Source organism: Aulonocara stuartgranti (assembly GCF_965226115.1).
Source record: "Aulonocara stuartgranti genome assembly, chromosome: 23".
Classification (NCBI taxonomy): domain Eukaryota; kingdom Metazoa; phylum Chordata; class Actinopteri; order Cichliformes; family Cichlidae; genus Aulonocara; species Aulonocara stuartgranti.
The window spans coordinates 8,124,093-8,137,093 of record NC_138958.1 but is presented as its reverse complement, the minus strand read 5'-3'; positions in this window follow the sequence as shown (position 1 = coordinate 8,137,093).

Here is a 13,001-nt window from a genome sequence, read left to right as displayed (position 1 = left end):
CTGAATCTCTCCACAGCCAAACCACTTGTAGGTGTTCACATAGCCTACAGCCACTCCAGTTTTATTTGTTTACTGGAGTGTGCTGTTTGCAGTGGTGTGAAAACATATCAAGTACAGTGTTTGGCTCCAGTCCTGTCTTTTTCCCAAGGTTACCTCCTGTACACAAACTACTTCCTTCACAAAAGGCTACTTTCATCTTGCTTTCCCAGTAGTTTTCTCTCCACAGGTGTAACAACTCTGAGTTAGGTCCCAGGGCAGATTTTCTTATTGGGCCCATACCACCATATTGTACTGGAGCAATCGAGCTTCTCTTATTCTCTCCCTTTCTCTCTCTGTAACACACACACACACACACACACACACACACACACACACACACACACACACACACACACACACACAGTAGGTGCAAAAGCAATATATAGCATATAGCAATTCTCAATATTAACTATAGCATCATTCTAGATTTGATCAGCACCATGGACAGCAACTAGAGTCAGCAGTTGGGGGAATGGACATATTTGTCTAAGATTATCCTAAAAGCTCACACCATCTTCTTCAATTAGACTACCACAAGCCTGTGATCAAAGACTGGAAGCAGTGGTGTGTTTGATAAGAAGCTAAGATAAATCAACTGGAACTAGTTCTCTGCATATAAGTACAAGAATTTTAAAACAAACCCTGAAATCTGCTGGGAGCCAATGTAAAGAATATAAAATAGAAGCAATGTGAGTTCACTTACTAGAAAGTGTTAATAGTCTGTCAGTTTGTATAGCGGGGAGGTGTGAACGAGATTATTTGTTTGAGCTGGTAACGGGCATTGCAGTAATCTAGGCACGATGATACAAATGCATGAATAGTTTTCTCCAGTTCCACTGAGGAGACTATTGCTCACAATTTGCAAATGTTACTTAACTGTAAGAAACAGGAATGAGAAATAGATTTTACATGTAAGCCAAAGCCCAGAGAGGAATCAAATATTGCACATGTGACATTGCAGATGAGCAAAAGGAAGCAATCACTTGACTGATGTTTGGATGTAATTCAGGAGGAGCTATAATCATAGTCTCAGTCTTCTTGGAATTTAAAACAAGATCATTATTAGACTGCAAGTAACCAGCCTGGATTAAGCAATCAACAAGGATGGACCTTCTGCTAGCGAAGCTTAAAAGAGATTTAGGACTGAATGTCATCAGCATAAAGTTGGTAAAATGTCCCTAAAAGATTGAATGATTCCAGCAAAAGGAAACGTATAGAAAGAAAAGAAAAAGAAGTGTAAAGCAGGTCTGGGTGGTTGCTAGTGCTTATGGAAAGCACAAAAAAATAAACCACATGCTGTCATAGAACTGGACAAGTCTTTTAGATGCATAGTGCAGGAATGAGTGAGCTTTTACAGCTGAACACACCAGGCCCAGGCGTAGCTCATGCAGCTATACATGCTCTGATCAGCACCTGCAGGACAAAGCACAGCACAACAAAAGAAAACATACCCTTAGTACCCACATGGCCCGGGGGTTTTTACAAATGGGACTTCGACTGCATATATTATATTGACTGATTATATATCCACAAAAGCAAAAAAATGCACTTTGTTCACTGTAGTTATTTGCAAGGTCACCAAGCCCAGTTGATCCGTAACATTAGGGGTAGCTTTGTTGCACTTGGGAGGCCAGTAAGCTGTGCCTAAAAGCCAGCATGCATGTCAGCAGGACCCTACTGAAACAAAGGAACAAAAACAAAAGCAACATGTTAATATATTAAGATCAGCTCAACACTGAACAGCTGTGACCAAATATACAAATGTGTATTTTTTTTTTTGCTGGACCATTCTACTCATGTTTATTAGATCCAACATGACCCTTTCTTTTATTTTACTAAGTACATGTTAATAATTAATAAGTGCATAGAAAAAGTGTTTAAGAAGTGTCTGTCATGATCTATTGTCTGAAAAAAAGAAAAGAAAAATGTGAGCATGTGCAAGGAGTGCTAATCCACCACTTTGTGAATGATTACTCACTAATAGTATGGTTAACCAGTGTTTTAGTTCTGATGACCATGCAGCATGTGGGCAACACCTGGGAAAAAAACCTTCAAAGGTAAAAGCAAATGTCCTACATGTCACTGAACTAAAAGCACTCAGAGCATAAATGCATTCAATAAGGCTGCAGAGTTCTCTAAATCTATCTTTACATGTTTTGAATATGCATAAAGGTTGACTAACCCATGCCCACTGTGCTAAGCCATTAAAATCTCTTAATGAAGTGCCAGACAAGTAGAGAACCCGTGCATTCAAGGACACGCAAGAGTAATGGTATTCTATGCAACATTAGTAATGTACACAATAATGTGGGAAACAGACTGCTGAACCAAACCACACAAAGACAATTTAATTTGTCTCAATTTTTTTTATAGAAAAGATGAACAATAAGGAAAAAAAAAGAATAAAAAAAAATAAAACAAATGTGAATATATCCAAAGACGCATTGTAATGGCTATTTGTAAAAAATACTTGCTAATCAAAAGGGTCAAGTCAAACTAATAAAATTGCTTTTACATACATAAATAAACTTGTTTACCTTATACACTAGTGCAGGGGTCGGCAACCTGCGGCTCTGGAGCCGCATAGGGCTCCGGAGCAATCACTGACCCTATGCGGCCCAGTGATTGCACGGAATTATTTCACATTCAGTGACAAGTAGTTGCAGCAACCAACTAGTGGCTCAGAAGTGGAGCATGCAACATCCTTAACATCTGGGTGATCATTTTCAATCTTAAGGTGACTGCACTGATCGCCTGAGGGATGTACTAAGAAGATAGATTAATGGTTGAGCAAGGTTTGTCGACCTCAATGCCAAAGTTTTCTGGATCACAAAAGCCGGTCCCTTTTTATCTACTAAATCACCGTGGTAACTTATTCTGAATACATTACCTGGCCAGGAGCAGGTTATGTTCTGACTTTCAGTTTAAAATTGGCAAGAAGTGCCACATTTTCAATGAATCTTTCATTTAGAGTGTGTTTTAAGCACAGTACGACTTTCCTCCAGGGGAAATATGCTTTATGTGTGCAAGTTGTTTTGTTAAGCAATACCTTATTAAAACCACTGAATGAAGCACTGCATTGTCAAGGCAAAATGGTATTGCTAATTAAGCTGGTGATGCAGAAAATGTAAAAATGCAAACCTTTGTACTTGGGTTTTAATTGCACCTTAGAACACACATGCATCAACACTACAATGAGCGGGTGGAGGGAGGTTTGAAGTCTTCTCCCACCCCCATTCTCTGCGGCCTGCTGGAGCGGGAGGGCTAGGTGGAGTTGGCCGTCCGACTGCGGTCTGGAGTGTGGAGCCTCCCTGCTGCTACGGAGTCGGGGTGGTCTGCCTCTCCCCACCGCAGGGAAAAGGGTAACACCACCTGGGTCTGGGTGCAGTTCCCCCCTCCAGGGGCAAGGGTACCTAGACCCGGTTTGTAGAGTATGCTTGGGGAGTGTGATCGTGTGTACAGCGTCTCTTTATGTCTGTCTCCACGTTGGTTGAGTGTGGAGTAAGTGCATATGAGAGCATGAGGGGGGGAATGGATGTTTGTGTCTGTGTGTGCCTGTATGTCTGTGTCTATATGTCAGGTTGGGTATCAGACGCCACCTCTCTGGGGACACCTCAGGCCCGCCAAGGTTTTGAGGCCTATCTCCACCTACCACCACTTCCCCTGCCGGTGGCGGACTCCCTCAGGTGTCGGTGCGTTGGTGGTTCTTTGTGTCTGGGGGTGGGCGTCCAGGTACACACCGGCTCACTCCTTGGCGGCCGCTTATCGGGGCCTGGAGCCTGGGGCTCGCTCGGGCCCCTTCGGGGGTGGGGTGCCCCCGGCCTCTTGGCCTGGGGCTCGGTCACTCAGGCACAGCTGGCGGCCGGCGGAGCTCGCGGGCGCGTCACTGCAACTCCCCCTGGCTTCTGCTCCGCGGCTGCTGAGTGAACCCTCATCTGGGACTCTCCTCAGCTCTTACTGGAACAGTGGCGCGGCTGCCCCTCTGTTGGTCTTCCATGGTTTCTTGTGTTCTGGGGGCCTCTGGATGTCTGGAGTTTTGATCTCCTCCATACCTGCTTCACACCCTGGAGGACGGGTCTGTGGCCCCCCCACACTCCCTAGCAGATCGTTACATGGAGAAACCTTTGGAATACAAGCGCGCTGATCCACACAGGTATGCACACGGGTGTTCACTGCTCGTAGACCCAAATTACACCTTTCTTGGCTGCTACTTCGAAGCACATCTGTCCTGCGTGCTGCACAACAACATTGAATATTTAGTATTTACTGCTGTTTACACTTAGCTAGATTAATGCGATGGTGTTGTGTTTAGTATTTTGCTTTGTTTTTTGTTTTTTTTGTCTTTTTTTGCTTGTTTTCTATTCTTCTCTCAACAGGTGATCCAGGAGATTTTTATTTTTTTTCTCCCCCCCTTTCTCACTGTCCCTCTCCCCTTCTGTTTTTCCTTTCCTTCCTCTTTCTTTCTCCCTTTCCTATCTCTCACTCATGTCTGTCCCGTCTGTAACATCTGAAAATAAAATATAATAAATAATAAAAACAAAGATCGACCAAATGGACCAATACGGCAATGCCACGATGATCCATTTGGCAAAGTAAATCCATTGGGTATCCTTGTTGGTCTTCAGACAACAATTCTGATGGCTAAAGAACCAAATGGGACAGGCGAAAAAAAAAACAAAAAACAAAAAACAAAAAAAAAACCTTTGTACTTGATTGTAAATCTGCTGCTGAGACTCTTTTACACTGGTGAAATTGCAGCTACTGGAACACAGAACACACTTACGAAGAATACCTGTTCAGTCAATAAAATCTATTTTAGTTTGATCTGCTGACAAAGTGTTTTTAACATCTCTTTGATTCGGCTATGAGACAGCAAAAATTAATGTTTAAATAATTACAATTAAAAGTTTCAGAGTTCTAATGTGCAGCTGCCACATTACAAATAAATGCACTAAATGATAAAATAATTAACTAAGTCTAAAATCTTTATTTTACTGATCTATGTGCTAAGAGCCCAAGTTTAAGGATTTTCTGCAGCATTAATCTGTTTTCCTATCTGTAGGAGTGTTATATTTTTGTCATAGTTATTTTAGCTTAATGAGAAAGTTGATAACCAGTTTTGTGAAGTTCCTAGTTTAGTTTTGTATTTAATGTCATTTTTTTTCCAGCAATAAAAGCTGCCTTTTGACTTTATTTCTCCGTCTTGAGTCCTGAATTTGGGTCTTTCATCCTGCCTGCCACACAGCAAAATATTGATTATTTACTGAAAATTTTAATTATATGCATTCCAGGCACTTGATCATCTACTTAGTGTATGGTGGACAGATGCTAAAACAATGAGATTGGCCCCAGATTAATTGATTTTTGTGTTTTAGTGTAATTGTTTTTGTGCAATTACTGCGAATATGGGTGCTGAGTTTTAGTGCAAACAGATTTTTGTGTGTGTGTGTAGCAATCACTTCTCTCCTTTGTGTTCTCCAGGATGTTTGGGAAAATGTGTCCCTGAGGGTCTGAACTCTATTTAAAAGTTCTGGGAGAGACCAAGGAGGGTTGGGTGGAGGTGTTGCTTGGTAATTGTAGGTTGATTGTGTTATTTTGTAACAGGTCTCTTGCAAATGAGACATTGGATCTCAATGGGACTACCTGTATAAATAAATGTTAAATAAAATAAAATAAATTATATGTTTTAAATGTAAATATAGGTTGATGAATAGATTATATATATATATATATAATATAACATATAAATATTATTATCACCATTTGTCTTTTTGGGAAGGTGTGGAAACACCCCAGGTTATGAGGAGGATGTGGCTTTTCAGCACCTGGGTATAAAGTGCTGCCAACTGCCAATTAGGGGGACTTTAGTTTGATGCTGGTAGAAGCTACTAGTGCTCCAAAGAGCTTAGAATTGTTAAGCTGTAGAACTGAGGCTTGGATGAATCAAAATAACAGACTTGGGCTGTGCTGAATCCTGTCTCCTGCATGCAGTGATTGGACCTTTGCTGCTCAATGGCAATTTGTCACAGAGAGCAACCCATCTGGGATGTGTCTCTTTGCATTAGGGAACTTGCATCAGGGAACTTCTGGTTCTACTCCTGTATAAAAGCACTGCGGATATAGAAGGCTTCCTGAATGTGTAAATCTGTGGTTCTGAATGGACTGAATCTAAGTACTTAATGTGAATATGTGTGTAGATGGCAACAGGTTTCACTAATTTATCACAGCTAATCACAAACATATTGCAGGCAGTATGTTTGTGATACATCAAAGTCACTTTGCCAGCTGACTGCAAATGATTGCAGACCTGGTCCCTATATTTAAAGCAACCAATCCAAAAGCAAGAAGTGTTCACTGCAGATGGCCGCAAAAATTTAACATGTGCCACTGACCCCGAGTATTGTTTTCCCTAGTGTTACTGTAGTGTTAAGTTCTACCTTGGCCCATTGCCTGATCATACAGGAAGTTTCAGTGATGTCTGTGGAGCAGTTTTTGAGCCCGACTCCGAGCAGAGGTAATTAAGCTCTCATGTCTGACACTCATTGTTGGGCTGTTGTGTGTCAGATGCTGATGGGATGTGTGCTGATTAATGTGAGTGGCTTCCCCCGCAGAGATGTGCAATTGAGTTTGCTGTTTTACATAATGAAGTTCCATTTTGAATTGTTGTTTCTGAAACTTAAAGCAGCCCAGTTTCCCATTTGTTATGCAACACAAAATGTAGACAAGGCCTACTTCCTTTAATTGAAAGCTTATGAGTGGTGAGGAGCTCTGGGTTGTAATTACTGGTTTTCTTAGGACTGTTCTAAACCATTTTTTAATATCAATTTATCTGTCACTTAAGAAATCATTAGCTTTAAAAGTTATACAAATATTGAAATGTCCATTACAAGTTTCAAGGGAACAGTGTAATGTGTCCATCCTCCTTTTTTTAACAATTAGTCTAAAATTCAGAGACCCTCAAGTCATAATAGAAAAAAGTCAACATTTAAAAGCTTGAAAAATACTGCATTTTTTTGTTATTTATTCATTACTACACATGAGTTTTCTGAGGCCAAATTCTGGTGTGTTTTTAGGTGTCCGCGGTAAGAGCTTGGCTCAGTATATCATTATGTAATTTTTATTCTATGAAGTCGAAGATGAAATGAGAACCGAAATACAGGCTGCGCACACTGTCGACAGCATTCAAGTCTTTGATGTTTTAGTTTTAGGGATTGGGGCAAAGACGGGAAAATAAAACGGGAAATAACAGAAATCTATCTCTGTTTCTAACAGTTTCCTCTAGGTGTAGCAGTCATTTGATTGGTTACACTGTGAAAGGCAAGTGGAAGTCAGGGCCAAAGTTTTAATAGTTGGAAGACATTGGAAAACTGTTTATAGTGGTTCAAGGTGGAACAAATTGATTCTGCCACTTCATATGTGTATAAATGTTTGGTGGCCCTGCCTGTATATGAAGCAACCAACATGGTGTGGTGACTCTTAGTAAAGGCTGTTCGGTATAACAAGTGCATTTAATATTGTGGTGGCTAAATTGCAGCGCTTGTATGAGGGCTTTTTTTCATAGCTGTTCCATTTACAGAATTTTAAGTGTAGATCTCTGACTGCATATATTATACAGTTTTACTCCTGTGGTCTAATGCTTCTCTGGTTTGTACCTTTGTCTGCTTAGACAGAAGCCAGTCACTGGCTGTGATTTGAAAAGGCAGGTTGCTTGCACTTTGATCAGATTTGATTTTTTTCTGATAGCCACTATGCTCATCTTTCTGTCTGATGTTTCTCCTGAGTAATAAATCAATTTACCTGTGACATACAGTAGTTATTTGTCTCCATGTAACAGTAGCACTTTGTTCAGCAAATTCACTTAAATCTGTCCGCTGTATTTTGAGGGCATTTTTACAGACACTGTTGACCTGATGAACCCCTTGCTGTTTATCCAGAGCAATTTCTCATACTGACCGTCCCTGAGCATTTGCAGAGACAGAGTGTGGCACTATTAAAGAGCAGCACTCAAGCTGCATTTTCAACACAGTCAGTGAAAAGGTTAGAACTCCTAATGCACATCAAATTATCTGATTTACAGATTATGTAACTCAATTTTCCCCTAAAAAGAGATTTTATTATATGCAGCTGATATTTAACAGTTTATTTCCTCAAATACCTTCGCTGCTCTTTCAGTATGTATGTTAACAGTTTTGCTGCGAAGCACAGAGAGCTAAAATGTAGTTCTGTCAACTTTCTTAGTAAAATAAAAAAAAAAATGCATGTAAGCCGATGATGAATTTCCTACATTTTTATTGCACAAAGCTCACTTGACGTTTTGATTATTCTCAGTGTTTCATATATTAGCCTGTCGTGTTTTACAGCTCCTGAATCTTGATATCTCCAATTTACATCATATTATGGATTCCCTGAGAAGGAACTGAATGGAGTGCTGAGACACACATTCAAAAGCAGACTATAAATAATTGGTTTCTCTTTGAACTAAGATAGCGACATTACCACAACAGAGGAAAAAGTCTTAAGCTAGGAAAAAGGTCAGTATTGTAACTGTTATCCTAACTCTGAGAAGATGACTGATTTATCACACAGTCAAGCAACCATTTATCTTGCAAAATGGGAGCTATAGAGTCATTTCAGCCTGCAGTTGCTTGAGTCACAGAGTGGGTGATAAGCGCCCATCAATAACGGTGCAATATGCTCTTCACTGATAAAAGGTTTGCACAAATAGCGAAACAGCAACATTTATGCTTTGTGTGTCTTGCCTTGGAATCAATACAGTCCCTTCAGGGGTTCTGGTTTCCTTCTTCACAATGTTCCAGATGGTTGTTTTTTTGACATTTTCCTCTTTTGAAGACTCCCCGCATTGGAACTCCCAACCTGTGTCAGATGTTATATCGGCATAAAGCATTCGCTCACTCAGCTGGTCTTTTATTTTCAATCGAGACTGTGTCTCTATGCCAAACTCTAGCCTCTTGACCTCATAAACATAAGGTATTTTCAACTCATTGTACTGAAATCTGGTGCAGTTAACTTAGAGGTTACTGGTGAGATCATCAACAATTAATTGGAAAGAAAGAAAGAAAGAAAGAAAGAAAGAAAGAAAGAAAGAAAGAAAGAAAGAAAGAAAGAAAGAAAGAAAGAAAGAAAGAAAACCTACATCAATGACTCCACAATATATGTATTCCAAAACTGAGATAAATCAATACAAATATCCTTTAGTTGTAGTTACAGGGAAGGTGCTAGTGTATGCTGATCATAAATTGTTTGCTAAATGGTTGGCATTTTCAAAAATACTCTTGCAGATGATCTGTTTATCACTGTAAGGTGCCCCCAGGGGAACTGTCTGCAGGTTTTCATTCCAACCAGAGACATCCTCTGCACTTAAGGGCAAGATAATCAACAAACGTACCCTCAAAACAATATTTAGTTGAAACAAAAAAGGATGGGAAAGAAGCTGCATGATTTCCTACTCAGATGTATTCCCATGCAAATGTATGTTGCTGCAAATCTAAAACACTGTAATCGTATTGTGCTACTAACAAATGGCCTTGGTAGGTAAAACATGACACTGGTGTCCTTCAGAACTAATTTTGGACTCCTTAAATACAGAAAGCAAATGATAATATACACACACCAGAATGTTTGATACACACAGCTCCCCACCAGGGAGATAGGATCACCTACCTGCTGAATTTTAACACCAGCTCTATCATTCCTTACTTGCCTTGGCTTGCCAATTTATGTATGACCCAGCTTAGGAATAACATAGACATAGCAGGAGGTGTGAGTCCTACTCCTACCACCCCCAAGACCAGTACAGAGCAATTAGAGAGGCTACACAGCAGCTTTATTTGCTTCGGAAGTAAGCAATGCCAGAATAACAAACATTTTAAATGATCCCTACCCTTCCTTAACAAAGAAAGTAAAGAAAAATTCTCCAACCGAAGCTCTTACAGTAACCATTAAACAAGAGGGGGAAAAAGTCTTTTTTTTTTTTTTTAAAAAGGGCTTCTCACTCCTACTCAACTGCTGCAGTGCAAAATATGTACAGTTTATAAATGATTACAATTCAGCATTTACACTCTCAGGCACACACTCTGCTGCTACTTCTAGAATCTGCCGGTTCTGTGATAAAAGCTTCACAGTAAGACATTCATTACTTGTTCTCCTATTTATATCTCTTTTACTGCTTCTCATGTAGACTTTGTTACCAGAGGACGTACGTGAAACTGTCTGAAGGTACATTAATCTTTTTTCTAAATTACAGTGGTTTTAAAATCCTCACATCATTGAACCCTGTGCTGTTCCATAACATTTTATGTTTTTCACTTGAATGTCACTCAATAATGACATTTTCCCATGGCTGCTCGGTGTTAATATTGCTCTTTTTTATCATTCAGTGGGGTTATTCATTTATATTTTTTCCATTAGATTGTCATGCTGCACGGACCAATATACTTTTTCCTAATTTCCAAAGATGCCATTGATTAAAAGGGGTCTTGGAGCGCATTCATTACTTCTGTGGAACAGCTATATGCCACTAATTCCACTGAATCTGTCATGCTTGTTGGACTGATTTGTGCACACAATCTGTGCTGTGCCTGTGTACCCCGTTTCACCAGAATGCCAACAACCATTTGCCAAAAGCTGATCTCTTTAAAATACAGACGCTTCAGTGAGCTATTGGAAGTGACAGAGCAGATAGCCTTATTTTGGCTTGTTGGACATTTTGATGACCTTTCAAATAACTTCACACACAAAAGAAGCTCCTTTGGCTGTTCATGTAGCAGCTTCTATTGGTTGAACTTGCTGATCAAACATCAGCTTTTTGTATGTTGGAGTATTTGGTGAGTTTTGGACCTTGTGACATATTTGTTGCCGATGGAGAGAAATAAGAAAAAAATCATAGCAAAAACAGCTTTTATGAATGTCAGAAAAATCAGTGTTATTTGTTCAGCAGCATTAAATTATCAGGGATTGTCATTTGTATGAAACTACTAGCAGGCGATGGAAGCAACTGCCATATGTATGAATCCAAAATGTGAAGTCACATGCTTAATACTAGTGTGTGTGTGTGTGTGTGTGTGTGTGTGTGTGTGTGTGTGTGTGTGTGTGTGTGTGTGTGTGTGTGTGCAGAGGTCATTAGACATTTCTTTATATGGATTTATTCTCTGGTTGGTTTCCCTCCTCTCATTAGAGGAGCTAGAGGAGCAGTCTTTGGATAAAATGCAAGCTGCCACCCAGAGGATTTAGCCAGACAATGTGCACACTTCTTTCATAGTTTCCCCTTTTCTCATGGGCTCACCCTTCATTGTGGTGTTTTGAACAATGGTGCATATTTTAGCCTGATCCTCATAGACCCCATGGAGTGTAGATGCTGGTGGTAGCAGAAATGAAGCAGGTGGAGCTTTGGATCAGAATCTCTAACTGACCAGGAGGAGGTGGAAATGGTCCTAGCACAAATGAAAGTCAAAGGCAGAATGGAAAAAGAGCACTGAGACTTGAAGCACATGGAACAGAGGCTAATTAGCTTGGAGAGAGACATGCAAGTAAATGAGTCTGCCAGAGCGATGGTGACAAAATTTAATTTGACAGCGTGGGAAAGCCGAAGCGATGTAAAGAATAGACACTCAGGAATCCAGGCAGACGAGTGAATACAGATCTGTCTCATTGTATTTACACGCAATCATAATTTAGATTTATTGAAGGTTAATTTTTTTTGTACTTGTAAACCAAACTGACCAATTTAAGCTGCGTACAGGTAAAAGTTACAGCAGAGTCGTCATGTTGAATTGCAATTAATTGTACAGGAGTTCCTAATAAATTAAATGCCATGTTATATTTATTAGCTATTGCTAATTCTGTTACGGTTATTGAATACGGTAAAAATCATAATATATTTATTATCCTGAGGCATCCTTGAGCTTTCCGCATGCTGTAAAACTGTTTGCACTTTATTTGGACATCAACTGATCCATCCATCCAACCAACCAATCAATGAACAAACGAGCCCACCACGCTGCTAACATTCCCATCTACAGCCAATTTAGAATCACCAATGTATAATGACAGATTTTAATTGATCTGCCAAAGACAATTTAGAGGTGCTCTTATTTGTGCTACTTGTGATTTATAAACATAACCAATTACCAAGAGGAAAAAAGTGTTTTCAAGCTAATTTTTTTTTTCAACTACAGTGGATAAATAATAACAAGTCACTATTTACAAAGTTTTCTTCAGTATTTACAAGTACAAGGTGGTGATCTGGAGGGGGGGAAAAGGTCAGTGTCGTTTTAACCAGATCACCACCTTTACATCAGCCTGCACCTTTGCCATTTTTATTTCATCCGGCAAAAATAATTTAGAGCTCGTATATGCAGTACTTGTAATTTATTAAAGGAGATACAGTAGAGTAACTGATGCAATGCCCAGACCTTGAATGTAATCCTCTCTGGGCTGCACCTGATGAACTCCAAATAGGGAAGCAGTGAATCAGTACAGTACAGTGGTTGGATAGCGGTTAATGCTTTGGCAGCTTTCCCAGAGATTTTCTTACTGTGAACTGAAAAAATCTCTTTTTCCGATGTTACTCTCGATTCATCGGCAGGAAACTAGAGGAGGAACCTGAACCTTGCTAAATAGCGGCTTTTTTAACTGCCCATATGTGTCCGTTTTTTTTCTCTCTCATACTTTCTGAGCCACACGTCTTTACACATGTACTTTCCTGTATCACACAACATGTCTACACAGTGCTTTACTGGACTTTCTCATTTCAACGCTTGCATATTATGTTCTTAAATGTATATACTTTCCTCATTCATTACATTAATTAGGTTTATTTCCATCTACTCTACACTTATCCAGTCAGGCTGTCTTAGGGCACGTCTATCGCAGGGTTAACAGAGATGGACAACAAATCTATGGGGAATTTAGAATCACCAATTAACCTAACCCCACTAACTCCA